This window comes from Sorex fumeus, unplaced genomic scaffold (assembly GCF_029834395.1).
Source record: "Sorex fumeus unplaced genomic scaffold, SorFum_2.1 ptg000146l, whole genome shotgun sequence".
NCBI classification, from domain to species: Eukaryota; Metazoa; Chordata; class Mammalia; order Eulipotyphla; family Soricidae; genus Sorex; species Sorex fumeus.
Genome location: NW_026606203.1, coordinates 1,850,480 through 1,867,620, shown reverse-complemented (window position 1 = coordinate 1,867,620; position 17,141 = coordinate 1,850,480). Strand labels below are relative to the sequence as shown.

At 39.4% G+C, this 17,141-nt stretch overlaps 1 pseudogene; it reads left to right on the top strand.

Annotated features, from left to right (window-relative positions):
• Nucleotides 1-8,289: 8,289 nt before the first annotated feature.
• On the top strand, nucleotides 8,290-8,386 carry LOC130016119 (uncharacterized; annotated as a pseudogene).
• Nucleotides 8,387-17,141: the final 8,755 nt, after the last annotated feature.

Sequence of the window (17,141 nt, the reverse complement as noted above, 5' to 3'; positions counted from 1 at the left end):
GTCTTTCCATTTCCTCAGGTCCTCTTTTATTTCCTGAAGTAGCGTTTTGTAGTTTTCTTTGTACAGGTCCTTTACTTCCTTAGTTAGGCTGATTCCTAGGTACTTGATTTTCTGGGGCACAATTGTGAACGGGATTGATTTTTCATGTAGCTTTCCTCTCTCTCACTGTTTGCATATAGGAAAGCCATGGACTTTTGGGTATTGATTTTATAACCTGCAACTTTACTATACAAGTCTATTGTTTCTAGGAGTTTTTGGGGGGAGGATATTGGGTTCTCTAGGTATAGTATCATATCATCTGCGAATAGTGAGAGCTTTATTTCTTCCTTTCCTACCTGAATGCCCTTAATGTCTTTTTCTTGCCTAATCGCTATTGCAAGTACTTCCAGTACTATATTGAACAGCAGTGGAGAGAGTGGGCATCCTTGTCTCGTCCCTGATCTTAGAGGGAAGGCTCTCAGTTTTTCCCCATTGAGGATGATGCTTACTGTAGGCTTGTGGTAGATGGCTTTAACTATGTTGAGGAAAGTCCCCTCTATGACCATTTTGGCTAGGGTTTTCATCATAAAGGGGTGCTGGATCTTGTCAAATGCTTTCTCTGCATCTATTGATATGATCATATGCTTTTTATCTTTTCTTTTGTTGATATGATGGATTATGTTGATTGATTTCCGAATGTTGAACCATCCTTGCATCCCTGGGATGAATCCTACTTGGTCATGGTGTATGATCTTTTTGATGAGTAGTTGGATTCTATTTGCTAGTAGTTTGTTGAGGATCTTTGCATCTGTGTTCATCAGGGATATCAGCCTGTAGTTCTCTTTCTTTGTGTTATCTCTGTCTGCTTTTGGTATCAGTGTGATATTTGCTTCATAGAAACTGTTCGGGAGTGTGTTTGATATTTGAATTTCATGGAAAATCTTAAAGAGGATTGGGAGTAAGTCTTCTTTAAAGATTTGGAAGAATTCACTGGTGAATCCATCCGGGCCAGGGCTTTTGTGCTTGGGGAGACTTTTTATTACCATTTCAATTTCCTTGATGGTGATAGGTCTGTTCAGGTATTCCAGGTCTTCTTGGTTCAGCCTTGGGAGTCTGTAGGAGTCTAGGAATTTATCCATTTCCTCGAGGTTTTGATGTTCTGTGGCATAAAGCTTTTCAAAGTACTCCCTGAGGATCCTTTGAATTTCTGTAGTTTCTGTTGTAATGACCCCCTTTTCATTTCTGATTCGGTTTATTAGGGTTTTCTCTCTCCCTATCTTTGTGAGTTTTGCTAGGGGCTTATCGATTTTGTTAATTTTCTCAAAGAACCAGCTCTTGGTTTCATTGATCTTTCGGATTGTTTTCTGGGTTTCCATCTCGTTAATCTCTGCTCTGAGTTTTATTATTTCCTTCCTCCTGTTCGGGTTGTGCTCCTTTTGTTGGTCTTTCTCCAAGTTCTTAAGCTGTGAGGTTAGTTTATTTATGTGGGCTCGCTCCTCCTTCCTGAGGAATGCTTGTAGAGCTATAAACTTTCCTCTTAAGACTGCTTTTGCTGTGTCCCATAGGTTTTGGTAACTCGTGTCCTCATTTTCATTCGTTTCTAGGACTCTTTTGATTTCCTCTTTAATTTCCTGTCTAAGCCACTCGTTGTTTAATAGCGCACTGTTTAATTTCCATGTGTTTAATTTACTTTTCTGTTTTTGTGTGTGATTTACTTCTAATTTCAGCGCATTATGGTCTGAGAAGATTGTTGATATAATCTCTATCTTCTTAATTTTATGGAGGCATGTTTTGTGGCTCAGCATGTGGTCTATCTTGGAGAACGTTCCATGTACGCTTGAGAAGAATGTGTATTGAGCTTTTTGTGGATGAAGTGTCCTGTATATATCTACTAAGCCCCTTTCTTCCATTGTTTCCCTCAGATGAAGTATGTCCTTGCTAAGCTTGAGTCTGGTTGATCTATCAAGAGGTGACAAAGCGGTGTTGAGGTCTCCCACTAGTATTGTGTTGCTATCGATGTCTTTTTCCAAATCTATGAGTAATTGTTTTAAGTACTTTGCTGGTCTCTCATTAGGTGCATATACATTTATTATTGTAAGTTCTTCCTGTTGTACAGATCCTTTGGTCAATAGGAAATGGCCTTCGCTGTCTCTTATGACCTTCTTCACTCTGAAATCGATGTGGTCTGATATTAGGATATCGACCCCAGCTTTTTTCTGGGAGCTGTTTGCCTGTAGGATTGTTTTCCAGCCTTTGACTCTGAGTCTGTGTTTGCTTTGACTATTGAGATGTGTTTCTTGCAGGCAGCAGAATGTTGGGCTCAATTTTCTAATCCATCCTGCCACTCTATGTCTTTTAATTGGTGCGTTTAGCCCATTGACATTGAGAGAGATTATTGTTATGGGATTTTGTCCCATTGTTCTGTTGAAATTTGGTGTATTTGAGAGGTCTGTCTTGCCTTAAAGTAGCCCATTTAGTTGTACTTGTAACCATGGATTTGAGTCTATGAAGTTCCTGAGCTGTTGTTTGTCCGTAAAACTGTGTGTTGTTCCTTCTATTATGAATGAGAGTCTCGCTGGGTAAAGTATTTTTGGGGAGGCATTTATTTCATTGAGTTTTTTCACTATGTCCCACCACTGTTTTCGGGCCCTGAGGGTTTCATCAGAAAAATCAACAGTGAGTTTTAAGGATGCTCCTTTGTAAGAGATTTCTTTCTTCGATCTTGCTGCTTTCAGAATTTTGTCTCTGTCTAAAGTTTTGGTCATTTTGATCAGGATGTGTCTTGGGGTATTCTTATTCGGATTTCTTCTAGCCGGTACCCTTCGGGCCTCCTGGATGTGGTCAGAAGTTTTCTTCAGCTCTGGAAACGCTGTAGCAATGATTTCTTTGACAGTTTCTTCTTCATCAAGGTTTTCTTCCCGTCCCTCTGGGACTCCAATAATTCTTATGTTACCCCTCTTGGCTTCATCACGATCTTCTCTTGCCATCTGTTCTCGAACTGTGAGTCTCTTTTCCATTTTCTGCTCTTTTCTGACAAGACTCTGAACTTGATCTTCGAGCTCACTGATTCTGTTCTCAGCCGCTGTTACTCTGCTGCTGAGGCCTTCCACTGAGGTTTTCAATTCAGTTACCAGGTTTTTCAGGTCCGACATTTCCGATTGCATTTTCCTCATTTCTGCCTTCAAATCCTCTTGTCTTTTATTGCCATTGGTTTCCATTGTTTCTTTTAGTTCCCTAAGCATCCTGAGTAGCTCCATTCTGAATTCCTTGTCAGAGAGGTTGTCTATCGCTATAGTACTGTTGGTGTCGTCTGGGCTAGCCTCGTGAATAAGAAAGTTTGGTGGGCTTTTGCGTTGCTTTACCATTGTGACCAGTGTGGTTTGGTCCGTCACACTCGCTGCTACTGTTCTAGTTGAGTGAGGAGAGGCTGCCAGGAGCCGTCCAGCTTTGTTGCTGCTAGATGCGCCTCTTTACCTTTCTGAGTCTGACCTTCTTCTCAATCAGGCGTTATTCTTTGTTTTATAACTGACATTGAGTGAAACTTTTGGAGGCGTTACTATTTACTACTGAACTTGTATAGCTGTTTTCGAACTGAACTTTTGTTGGAAATGGAGTAGGCGAGTGGGATTTTGTTGAATTGTAGTAGAAGAGGTGAGAAATTTTGTTTGGTATTAGGTAACAAGTTGATGAAAAGGATGAAAGGATGCAGGTCCAAGTTGATTGAAGTGAGTGATATACCTGGATGGGAGGGGCCGGTGTGCTGCCGGACGCGCTGCTCCGGATCTGGACGCGCGCTGGGGCTTGGGGTCGCTGGGGATCCTCGCTCTCCTCCCTCCCTTCTCCGGCTGGGCTCGCTCCGCGGGCCACGCATCTGGGTTCAGGGGCGGGGCTCCGCTCGGGTCCTCCAACCCACCTGGATGGGAGGGGCCGGTGTGCTGCCGGGTGCGCTGCTCCGGATCTGGACGCGCGCTGGGGTTTGGGGTCGCTGGGGATCCTCGCTCTCCTCCCTCCCTTCTCCCAGACAAGAAATGTTTTAAATGAGTAAAATAGAGAAAGAAACTTCGAAATTACAAAAAATTATACTCATCAGTACCTTTGAATATTAACCAGCAAACAACATGTGTTAAACATAGCAGAGGATTTAACTTGATCACAGAAGAAACAGAAAAGACCATTTAAAAAGTGATGACAAAATATTGCAAATTTACTTCCAATGCCTAGATTAGAATTATCTTTATCAAACAGGAAAACTTTCTTCTCAATGTTTAATAAATGCGGACCAAAATCCCATAAAATATCTTTATGTAGGAAAACTCAGAATTCAGAAATATGACAAAAATGTGTAATTTGTCATGTGAGACTTGACTTTTCTCTTTCCTCTTAGGATCTAAAAACAAAAGTTGACTATTATCAAACTACTCTCATGTTAGGAAGAAAAAATCACATGAAATAATATTTGTAAAGATGACAAGCAGCTTTAACCTGGAATCTACTGACCACACCGATGAATCAAATCTCCTGATTCAAGTTAGAATATACCATTTTTTTTATTTTAACAGGCAACGCATACATGAACTTAAAAACCAGAACATAATAAAAAACATTGAAGATTCTGTGTCTTCCACCGCCCTAGATAAGCACTATTAGCTATTTATGGGGAGCATCATTTATTAAGCGTGTTTATACTCCAAATTGTCAAGTACCAAGTACTGTGTTCTAAGAAATAATAAGGAAAATATCCAGCAAGGATGGCTTTCTGATAAAGAGCTTTTCCTACTGGTAACCTATTGAAGGCATAGTATATTTTCTAGTCCTGACATTTATTGAAGTAAAATTCTTTGACTTGCTCTCAGTGGATTATTCTCAGCATATTTCATATATATTCTTTCTTTTTTGATGTTAAGTCTTTGGTTCTCTTCAACTTTATGTCCAAAGGTTTTCCCCTTCCTTGATAATCGAAGTCCCTATTCTTCTTTCTTTCTTTCTTTCTTTCTTTCTTTCTTTCTTTCTTTCTTTCTTTCTTTCTATCCTTCTTTCTTTCTTTCTTTTCTATTTTTTCTCCCTCATATTGTCTTGGTGTCGATTGGTCAATGTTTTATGAAAGTGATCCCAAACTTGCTTACCTTAGAGGGCTTGCCTCCCTAACGCTCAGCACTCCACACCTTCCCCATGCCCCATATTTTCTTATTACCTGGTTTAAATAGAAAACTCAAAGATCAATGATTATTACTTTGTAAAGGTAAAGGTAAAGGCCCTCCCGTTGATCGTCGATTTGCTCGAGCGGGCCCAGTAACGTCTCCATTGGACACTTTGTTGTTACTGTGTCTGGCATATCGAATACTCTCGGTAGCTTGCCGGGCTCTCCGAGAGGGGTGGAGGAATCGAACTCGGGTCGGCCATGTTGGCCGCTTGTAAGGCGAACGCCCTACCCGCTGTGCTATCGCTCCAGCCCATTATATTCAAAATACTGATGTATAAATACAAGTGGAGAGACCATTACAGAGAACACATGCTAGTATATATTAACAGTTTTTCACAGCATCTATATTTTCTTTTTCTGTAAAAATACTTTCTCTGATTTACTTGTTTTCAGTGAATATCATGTAAAATTCACTATTAAAAGAAAAAAGAAACACAGAGAATCAACCCATATATATATATGCGTGTGTGTGTATGTGTGTTTGTGTATTTGAGCTCCTAAGTATGTCTAAAATAGAATGTAATCAATGAGGAAAAACACTTTGTATGTGAGAGAAAGTAAGCCAGTGTCTAAAATCACACAGCAAATGTCAAAGTCAAGCTAAAATGAGGCTTATCAAATTCGACTTGAATACTTTCTTTCATTACTACGTGCTGTTTTTCCTTGACTGCTAAGTTTAGGGATGATAAATCTAATGAAAAGCTTTGAAAAGTATTATTCCTTACCTGACATGGTCAGAGAAGAGGAAATAACGATGAAAGGTAGACGAGAAGAGGAGACGGTACGAGAGTACGTCTGAACACTGAAGCGGCTTAAGACCGCAAGTCTTCAGTAGAGACGACTGCTCACTGGTGATTGGTCATTGATCACTCGTCACTTGCCATGATGATTCAAATTTATTTACAAGCAACTACATGGGACCCCCAAGATTCTACCAGTTGGTGGTTGGTTTGGTGGGAGAATGATGTCATAAAGTAGGCAGGTGAAAGGTAGAGGCTAGCCAATCAGGAGGTCAGAATCCCAAGAAGAAGACCCGATTGGATAGAGAGCGGGGTAGAATGAAGCAGGCTAGGGAGATGGAATCCTACAAGACGGTTATAACAGTTTCACCTTCGTCAGACTCTTGTGTTAGAAAAATACTCCCATTATACTCAAGAGCTTAGCTATTTCATTAACAAATCATGAAAATTACCTAATAATTGTTTATATTGCACTGTTAAAGAAACAACATTTGTTATTACTAGTATATTTTAGATAACGTTTACAGCACAGCGGGTTGGGCATTTGCCTTGCAGGAGGCCAATCCTGATTCCGATTCCTCTGCCCGGCAAGCTACCCAGAATATCTCGTCCACATAGCAAGAGCCTGGCAAGCTACCCATGACGTATTCGATAGGCTAAAGCCAGTGACAACAAGTGTCACAATTTGTTGTAAGATGTTACTGGTTCCCGCTCGAGCAAATGGATGAACCGCGGGAGGACAGTGCTACAGTGCTATGATTGAAAAAATTGGTGGTTTCTTTCAATATGAGAACACTTACTAGGATAATTTGTAGATGAATCGAGATGTGTTAAAATGTAAATAAAATGAGAAGAAATAGTAAATGCACAGGTATCTTATTTGTACAAAACATACAGTTGTTCTCAGTTTAAAACTGTAGAAGATAAAGAAAAACATATACTCATTTGTGTCAAAATTTTTCAACCTGAAAGAAAAGGATCAAAACCAATTTAAGTAATCAAAAAACAAGCAAAACCAACAAATACTGGCAATTAATATGATAGGCCAAGGATGAATGTTTTTAATAAATTAGTGCTGTTAAAAATCAGTATTTAGCTATTAAACTTCAATAGTAAAAATAAGCATAAACCATGATCATATAATCTGTATTGAAAGAAGTGTAAATGACTGGTAAACGCAAGGGCAAGATACTCGCAGATGCCTAACAGGTTCTCTCAGAGTGAGAACTGGACAATAATTGTTGTTGTCTTATCAACAAAATCCAGTCTCTGTATCTTGGCCATTGATGGGATTACATGGCTCCAGGGGCAGTTCGTGGTTGTAACACTTAGCTACTAGGAGATGGGGGATCTGGTTGGAGGGGGCCCAGTCTTGATCTGAGCAGCCTTGGAGATCTCATCCCCCGGTTGCGCACACCTGGGTTCCTCTGTCAGATTCGTTCATGCATGAGGCTCCTTCAAGCTTGGGGAGAGTGGTCTAAAGCGTACCTATGGCTGGTTGCAGAGGTCTTCAGGTGCCAGGGCTCTGCTCGGCGCGGTGAGGGAAACTCAACACACCCCCTCCAAGGGACCCCGGTGAAGAAAGCCAGGTGCGGGGTCAGGAGACTGTCATTTTAGACATATTTGGAATTAAGTTTAGATCAAAAAGTACACATCATTCAAACTACATATGTGCTTAGTAATAAATTACTGCACACTTGTTCAATCACCTAAGAAACCCCACTCTGCTCAGAGAACTAGATTTTTAATTATAGGTCTGTTTTGCCCGTGTGTCATGGCTAAGAATCACTATCATTAGGTATGAAACTCACTATACACAAAGAAGAACACAGGCTGCTTTGAGTCATCTGTGATGTTAATTTGTGTTGGCCATTAAACTTCACTGAGACCCTTTTTTCTGTCTTTTACAGGAGCCTCATGAGTCTCAACTTCCGTTCAAGTTGAACTTATAATAATGTGGAATGAAATCATCAATATGCTCCTCACCTCTTCCTTCAGGAGAAAAATCCTACTTACATTCAAGGTGGTCAAAGTGCAGACAACACCATCCACCTTTTCCTGGAGATGTACGCGGGACTGCGGTGAGAACAGCAAAAGGCTCTAGTTTAATGGTATTAATGAAGGTTTCAGGGAAGTGCATTAAACAGGACTCATATAACATCTTCTAAAAGAATTATTTTGTAAAACTGATGCCTTGATTATGGTAAAAGATAATATGGTAAAAACCATATTTTTCTTTCTGGGACATTAAAGTTCTAAATCTATCAAGCTGCTTTGAAATACTTTCCTTGATTAGGTACCACTCTCTGCCATAGGGTAAGTAAGGACAACACTCAAAGTAATCAGAAGAGAAAAATTAACTCCTACTAGGTTTGGTTACACATATACTAAAATTGAAATGATACAGAGATTATCATGGTCCTTGCACAGAGACGACATGCAAACTTGTAAAGAGCTCCATATTTTTGTTGCAAGAAGAACTAACACGGCTACTTTAAGCTAAGGCAATCCCCACAAGTACAAAAATTCTACATAAAGATAGCACAAATCCCCATAACAACAATCTCTCTCAATGTCTATGGACTAAATGTGCCAATTCAGAGGCACAGAATAGGAAGATGAATTAGAAAACTGAACCCAACATTCTGATGCCTGCAAGAAACACATCTGAGCAATCAAAGCAACCATGGGCTAAAAGTAAAAGGCTGGAAAACAAGTCTTCAAGAAAAGAACACCTCCACAAAGCTGGAGTAGCCATACTAGTATCAGACCACGTGGACTTCAGGCTAAAGGTTATAAGAGACAGTGAATGTCATTCTTCACTATCATGGGATCTTTACATCAGAAAGAACTCACCCTCCTCAATGTAGATGCTCAATGACAGACCAGCAAAATACTTAAAAACAACTTCTAATAGACTTAAAAAAAAACATTGATAGCAAAACAGTACTAGGTGGAGATTTCAACACTACTTTGTCACTTCTCAATAGATCATACAGACTAAATCTCAGTAAGGAAATATTGTATTTAAGGGAAGTAATGAACGACCGTTGGCTTAGAGAAGAAATCAAAGAGGAAATAAAAAGGTTCCAGAAACAAATGAGAATGAGGACGCGAGCTAGCAGAACTTGTGGGACACAGCAAAAGCAGTGTTAAGAGGAAAGATTATAGCTCTGCCAGAATTCATCAGGAAGAAAGAAAGGGCCTACATGAATAAATTAGAGCTCAAGATTTTGGAAAATGACCAACAAAAGGAGTGCAAACTAGGCTGGAGCAAGGAAATAATAAAATTTGTAGTAGAAATCAATGAGCTAGAATCCCAAAATACAATCCAGAAGACCAATAAAAGCAAAAGCTTGTTATTTGAGAAAATAAACAAGATCAATAAACCTCTAGAAGCCTCTCAAAGAAACAGAAAGAATTCTAATAAATCGTATCAGAAATGCAAAGGGGGGTATCCTAATAGAAACTACAGAAATCCATAGGATCATCAGAGATTATTTTGAGAATCTTTGCAGCAGGAAATGAGAGAATCTTGAATAAATTGATAAATTAATGGATTCCAATTACCTCCCAAGGCTGAACCAAGAAGATTTGGAATACTTGAACCTATCACTACCAAGGAAATTGAAATGATGGTCAAAATATCCCCCCAAACAGAATCCGTGGCCCATATGGATTCAATAGTGAAATATTTCAATCCTTTAAAGAGGAACTGCTGCCAACATTTTTCAAGATTTTCCAGGAAATTGAAGAAACAGAAATGCTCCCAAATAGTTTCTATGAGGCAAAGATCACCCTAATACTCAAAACAGACAGAGACACCACAAAAAATGAAAATTACAGACCTATTTCCTTGATGAATACAGATACACAGATTCTCAAGAAAATACCAGCAAAGAGAATCCAGAAACTCAACAAAAGATCACACACTATGACCAAGTAGGTTTATCTTGGGGATGCAAGGATGGCTTAACATTCTCTAGTCAATCAACAGAATACACCATCTCAATAAAATAAAGATAAAAGTCATGTCATCATATCGATAGATGTAGATAAAGCATGTGATGAGATCCAGCACCCATACATGATGAAAAACTCTCAACAAAATGGGAGTTGAAAGTACTTTCTTCAATCTAGTCAAAACAAACTACCACAAACCCACAGCAAGCATTATTCTCAACGGGGAGAAAACTAAAGGCTTGGAGCAGAAATCAATGAGCTAGAATCCCAGAATACAATTAGGCACAAAACAAGTTACCCACTCTCACCACACCTATTCAACATAGTACTTGAAGTACTTGCCATAGGATTTCGGTAAAAAGAAAAGATATCAAGGGCATCCATATAAAAAAGGAAGAACTCAAGCTTTTACTATTTGGAGATGACATGATACTATACTTGGAAAATCCCAAAGAATCTACAAAAAAGCTCCTGGGAACAATAGATTTGTTTCGTAAAGTAGCATATTACAAAATCAATATCCGGTAGTCCATGGCTTTCCCATATATTTCAAATGAAAGAGAAAAAAAGAGATAGAGAAAAACAATCCCATTCACAATAATACCTCAGAAAATCGAGTATATTATATTAGAATCAACTAAAATGTTAAGGAACTATACTTTGGTACTATTGCGGCAACATGGGAAGATGCCATTGTTGACAACATTGACGAGGAATACGATCCACTGGTTCAGCACCTCCATGAATGTGTGAGGAAAGCCAAGAGAGAGATAGCCACAAAAAATGGCCTATCTTCGAAAACTCTTGAGCTAATTTGCCAGCGTGTTTTGGCGCATGCCTCAGGGCAACCGCAAGCTAACATCCGAGCTCGCAAAGCAGTGCAGAGATGCGATCAAGGAAGACCTCAAAGAGAGAAGAGCAGAAGTACTGGTAGATGCGGCAGAAGCCAGGAAAAGTATTCCTAATGCCTGCCTGTCCTTCGCCAACTATAAGACCAAGATGACTGCCCTCCGACGTCCTGATGGATCCATCACATCCTCCAGAACGGCAGTGGAGAAGATTACCATGATTTCTACTCAAATCTCTTCAATAGCCATGTCCACTTGCCTACATACCAAATTCCACAGGATGGATATGTTGTTCCCAATGTTCTCCCTTCCGAAATCTGACACGCCATTTCGTTGGTAAAGAAACAAATAGCACTCGGCCCAGACAAGGTCAGACCTGAACACCTGAAGAACCTGCAGTCAGTACTTATCAATACACTGGCTCGGCTCTTCACTCGCTACCTGTCTGAATGTAAGTTTCCATCCCAAAGGAAAACCAGCAGGACCGTACTACTGTTCAAGAAGGGAGACATCCATGGCATTGGCAACTATCGCCGGATCTGCCTATTGTCTGTCATCTACAAGTTGTTCACTGGAGTCATCCTAAATAGGATTGGCAGAACACTAGATGAAGGACAACCATGCAAGCAAGCAGGGTTCTGCAAAGGATTCAGCACCATCGACCATATCCACATGATAACCAAGCTCATTGAAGTTTCTCTGGAGTTCAAGATGCCGCTGTTTAACGTTCATTGATTTAAAGAAGGCATTTGATTCTGTTGAGACGGAAGTGGTCATTGAAGCCCTAGCCAATCAGGGCATTCAAGACCAGTACATCAGGATCCTCCGTGAGCTGTATTGCAGATTCACTAGCAGGATCTCACCATTCTACAAAGAAGTGATCGTTGATGTCAAGAGAGGGGTGTGGCAGGGTGATACCCTTTCACCGAAACTCTTCAGTGCCACCTTCGAGAACATCATGCGACGACTGGAATGGGAAGGAATGGGAATGAAGATAGATGGTCGGCAACTACACCACCTCCACTTTGCTGATGACATTGTTTTAATAACACCAAACATCGGCCAAGCGGCACAAATGCTGGCCAACTTTGACCGTGAGTGTGGAAAGGTAGGACTACAGCTGAATCTTAGGAAAATAATGTTTATGCGAAACAGCCTTGTTCCTGATGCCCCATTCACTCTCAATTGAAGGACTATCTCCGAATGCAACAGCTATGTGTACCTAGATCGAGAGGTCAACAAGACAAATGACCTGGCACCCGAGCTGTGCAGGAGGAAGAGAGCAGCTTGGAACGCCTTCAAAAACGTCAAAGAAATAGCTAAGAGGAAGAAGAACCTCCGGCTCTGGGCACATCTCTTTGATTCCACTGTTCTTCCTGCATTAACATATGCCTCAGAGACCTGGGCCCTATGCAAACAAGATGAGAACAGTATTCAGGTCTCCCAAAGAAGAATTGAAAGAGCTATGCTTGGAATATCAGGTTTCACTCAAATGAGAGAGATAATCTGGAGTTCTGACATCCGTTGCCGATCAAGAATCAGGGACGCTGTCTCTTATGCCAAGGAGTCGAAAATCAGATGGGCTGGTCACGTAATGAGATTTAGAGACGACCGCTGGTCTAGAGCTGTTACCGACTGGATTCCATGGGATGTCAAAAGACCGCGTGGCCGCCCACCTTCCAGATGGTCAGACTTCTTCGTCAAGATCATGAAAGATCGGTTTGAGGCCCTTCATGTTCCCGGTTCGAACAGATTCCATTGGGCTACTCTAGCACGCGACAGGGACAAATGGAGATGTTACTGGCGCCCGCTCGAGCAAATCGACGACTAAGGGGAAGTTAAGTGATAAATGATAAAATTTTAAGGAACTATACAAAAAAAAACCCTAAAAACTCTACTTCACGAAATAAGAGAGTATATGAGGAAATGGAATCACATCCCATGCTCATGGATTGAGAGGATTAACACTGTCAAAATGGCAATACACACCAAAGCTCTATAAAGATTTACTGCACTTCCTATAAGGATAGCCATAACATTTTTCAAAGAAATAGATTAAATACTCTTGAAACTCATACACAACAATAAACTCCCATGAAAAGCTAAAGCAATATTTGTTAAAAAGAAGAAGGGAACAGCTTCCCCAACTTGCAACCCTACTACAAAGTCGTAGTAATCAAAATATCATGATATTCAGATAAAGACAGGCCTCACATCAATGGAATATAGTCAAATATCCTGACGCTGGCCCTCAGATTATTATTACCTAATCTTTCATAAAGGCTCAAGAAATATGAAGTTGAGCAAAGAAGTCTCTTCAACAAGTGGTGCTGGGAAACCTGGACAGCAACAGGCAAAAAAAAAAAAATGAACTCAGACCTCTTTATAGTGCCAGGCACAAAGTCAGATCAAATGTATTAAAAACCTCAATATCATACCTGAATTCTTAAGATATATGGAGAAAAATGTGGGACGATCCCTCCATGACATTAAAGCTAAGGGAAACTTCTAGAATGAAACCCCACTAACCAAGGAAGAAGAAATGAAGATAAACAAATGAGACTACATTAAACTAAGACGTTTCTGCAACTTAGAAAAAATGGTGACCATCATAAAAACACAGCCCACATAATGGGGAAAAATTATTTATGCACTACCCATAAAATTAACCTCAAAATTCTGACTGCTGTATCGTTAAGAACACTAAATAGTTCCCGTGAATTTTATTCTTCTTCACATATATTTACTCTAAAATATTTTAGGTTTCATTTTAAACCACAGGTAAAAAATAAAAATTATAATTTTTTTAAAAATTAAAAATAACCCCTATGCATAGCCAGGTGCGATCCAAAAAAAAAAAAACAAGAAAAACAAGCAAGCAAATAAGCAAGAAAGAAAGAAATTAAAAATTAAAAAATAATGCTGTTTGCAATGCTAAGGATCAATCCCAGATCATCATACAATGGAAGACAAATGCTCTATCCCTGAGTTATATCCCTGTTCTTACACATTTAAAAAGGTCTTTTTTGATGTCTCATTGCATTTTATTTTTTAAAAAATGATTTTCTTAGTATACCTGGTCACCATCGTACCGCCTAATTCTTGACCTTTTCTTCACTTGTATATTTTACCTCTAAGATTCAGTTGTCATCTTATCCTTCCTATAGCCATGCTTTCCTTTGACAAACTTTCCAAGATCATGTCTGGCTTGCTTTAACATGGCATAAAATGGAAACGTTATTTTCTCTATGCTCTCACGCCAGAGGTGATGATGTTTTCGACCCAGGAGAACTCTTTTCTGGTGAGCTTCCTGGCTGTTTCTATTTGACTGCAAAATATCTAAAGGTAAGGCATCATCTTTTTGTTTTTGCGTTTTTGGGTCACACCTGACGATGCACAGGGGTTACTCCTGGCTCTGCAGTCAGGAATTACTCCTCACGGTGCTTGGGGGGACCATACAGGATGCTGGGAATCTAACCTGGGTAGGCCATGTGCAAGGCAAATGCCCTACCTGCTGTACTGTAGCTCCAGCTCCACCCCCCTCTCCATAATTCATCATCTTGAGGGCCTCAGATTTTTACCTTCGATTTAGAAACTTCATCTTTACATTGACACAGTAAATTGAAACCACAGAATCATTGAATGGCATGTTATAATGGTAGCAGCCATGAGCAAACATTCATGCCATAAGTTGGTATGAATGAATTCTGTCTCAGAGGCTTCACTTCTGAGGATACCTGTCACTACCTCCTTTCTGTTACGTATCCCAGGATCAGAATCTACATCAGGCCAGCAGTAGAAATTGTCCACCCAAAAGCTAGCCTTCCACTGGGATCAGAATCCTTGATCCATGTAACTTGTAATTTTTCATTCATGATTTGTTGACCTTGTTTCAGGCAGAGGCATCCAGAGCATAAACTCAGCTTTCCAGTAGTTTCCACAGGAAATCCAAATACCTAAGAATGTTATCATTTCTGACACCACTGTTAAAGATTTTTTTGGAATCCCACGGTAAGATACTATCATTAATGTTATAATATTACTGTTCTCCATAGTCCAGATCTCCCCAAAGAACTCTCTACCCTCCTCACTCCAAGTATAGACTCCAGTTTATCATTCTCCTGAACGTACTTCTATTTGTTTCACTCAGGTTCTCCCCTAAAGTGTACAAGTTAAGTTCATACCACTCGAAGTTCTTATTCCTAAACTACCAGAGTGGGCTTGGTCCTCAAGCTTGTGTTCTTCCTTAAAGAAATACCGTGCTTTCTTTCTGTATGTCACTCTTTGCTTGCTTTGTAAAACGAGTGGTCTCTCTTGAACATATATTCCATTCCATTCCACCCAATGCCTGTTTCACAAGTTTCTAAGTGTTGTTCAATAAAATCTATTTTTCTTCACAGCGGTAGGGCATTCGCCTTACAAGCGGTCAACATGACCGACCCGAGTTCGATTCCTCTGCCACTTTCAGAGAGCCCGGCAAGCTACCGAGAGTATTCGATATGCCAAACACAGTAACAACAAAGTCTCCAATGGAGACGTTACTGGGCCCGCTCGAGCAAATCGACGATCAACGGGAGGGCCTTTACCTTTTCTTCACTGAACTAAAAATTTTAAAACACCAGAGCATTGTTAAAATCAATATTTGTATGTTTTAAACCCCAAATTTTGAAAATGAAAGGGTGTAAAGCAATGGAATCCTACTCAGTTGTATGAAGTGAAATATTCTTATTATTTGTATAAAAAAGCATAACATGAGGATATTATGTTTAGTGACATAAGCCAGGCAGAGAGAGATAGGCATCATACAAGTTCATGCATATGTGGCATATGGAGAAAACAAATTAAAAGAATAAAATGAGACAGACAAACGTCTAAAACAATATTAATATTCTATGATTTATAATTCAATTAACAATGGTTCCTCATACACATTATTCCAACATGACACTCCTCATTCTCTCAAAAAATAAACCCTCCCTCTCCCCCCAAAACCCCAGAAACCCTCAGTCCCAATCCCCTGACTCAATTGTGTGGATCAGTTCTCCCCTTACATTGCCCTTGAACCTTTGTTGCGACCTTGCTGTGTGTCTTTACATCCCACATATGAGAAAAATCTCTCTGTATCTGTTCCTTTCCTTAAGGCTAACTTTACATGCATGATATCCTCTAGTTTCATCCAATGTTAAAAATTGTATAATTTGGATTTTTTCAAAGCCATAAAAACAAACTTTAGAACTATAAGACTATTTAGTTACCAGATGGAAAGGTGTTATCAAAGTGGAAAAACTGAACAATAATGAATGACAGAGGAGGCCTTTCAATTGTGAGTGTAATGTGATACATGCATGTTGATTATCCATAATCTTAAAATTTATGAAATTCTAGTAATTCTATAATGTAATTTTAAATAATCAATACAGTATTTAAATAATTTACATTTATCTATGATTTTGACTTATCTTTTGTGTCAAACTATCAGAAATAAAAATAATGTGAGAGAGATATGGTGTAACACTATACTTTTAAACAAGAGAAGTGCTGAAAATTTCTGTGTCTTAATGAACTGTCATATAAATTGACTCCAAAATCAAATTAATATACTCAAGGAAAAATAAAAGTCAACCGATTTAATCTTTTGCCTTCACTCAGGTTCCCATCTGCTGATCTCTGGCAGACGAAATAATTTTTATTTTATTTTATTTTTTAAAAATTTTTATTAGTGAAACACCATAATGTACAGTTGTACATTTACAAATTTTTGTTCTTGGGTTTCGATTATACAATGATCAAATGCCCATTCCTCCGCCAGTGCCCATTTTCCACCACCATGTATTCCAGTATCCCTCCCACACAGATCCCCCCCATCCCAACCTGCCTCTGTGGCAGGACATTCCCTTTTTTTCTCTCTCTCCTTTCGGGTGTAGTGGTCTGCAAAAGAGGCATTGAGTGGTAATCATGTTCAGTCCATAATCAGAATTTTTGTTTTCAAAGGATTTCTTGGCAGAGGTTTGGCATTCTTTGCTAGCAACCAACTCCTTTTCTTCTGCTTTTTTTTCTAGAAATATATACTTATACTCAGACTGACTAGTCATGGCACCAAATTGACAAATGTACTTGTTTTTACCTCAGATCTATTTCCTTATTATCACATATAATTAGCAGTGGATAGAAAATAACTTGCCCAAAATTCGTGGGGGAAAGGGAAAAGTTTATGCTTTTCTTAGTTTGGAAAATACCTGTCACTAGTATAGTGACATTCATCTAAATATGTAAACACAATGATTAAGAAGAGGTAAACCATGACTGCCATTTCAAGGAAGAACGGGCCTTCAGCAAATATTCTTGGTTTCAGAAGGATGGCTCTGGCTTGGATGGGGGGCAAACATGAGAACTGTGAGGTACCAGCAGTTA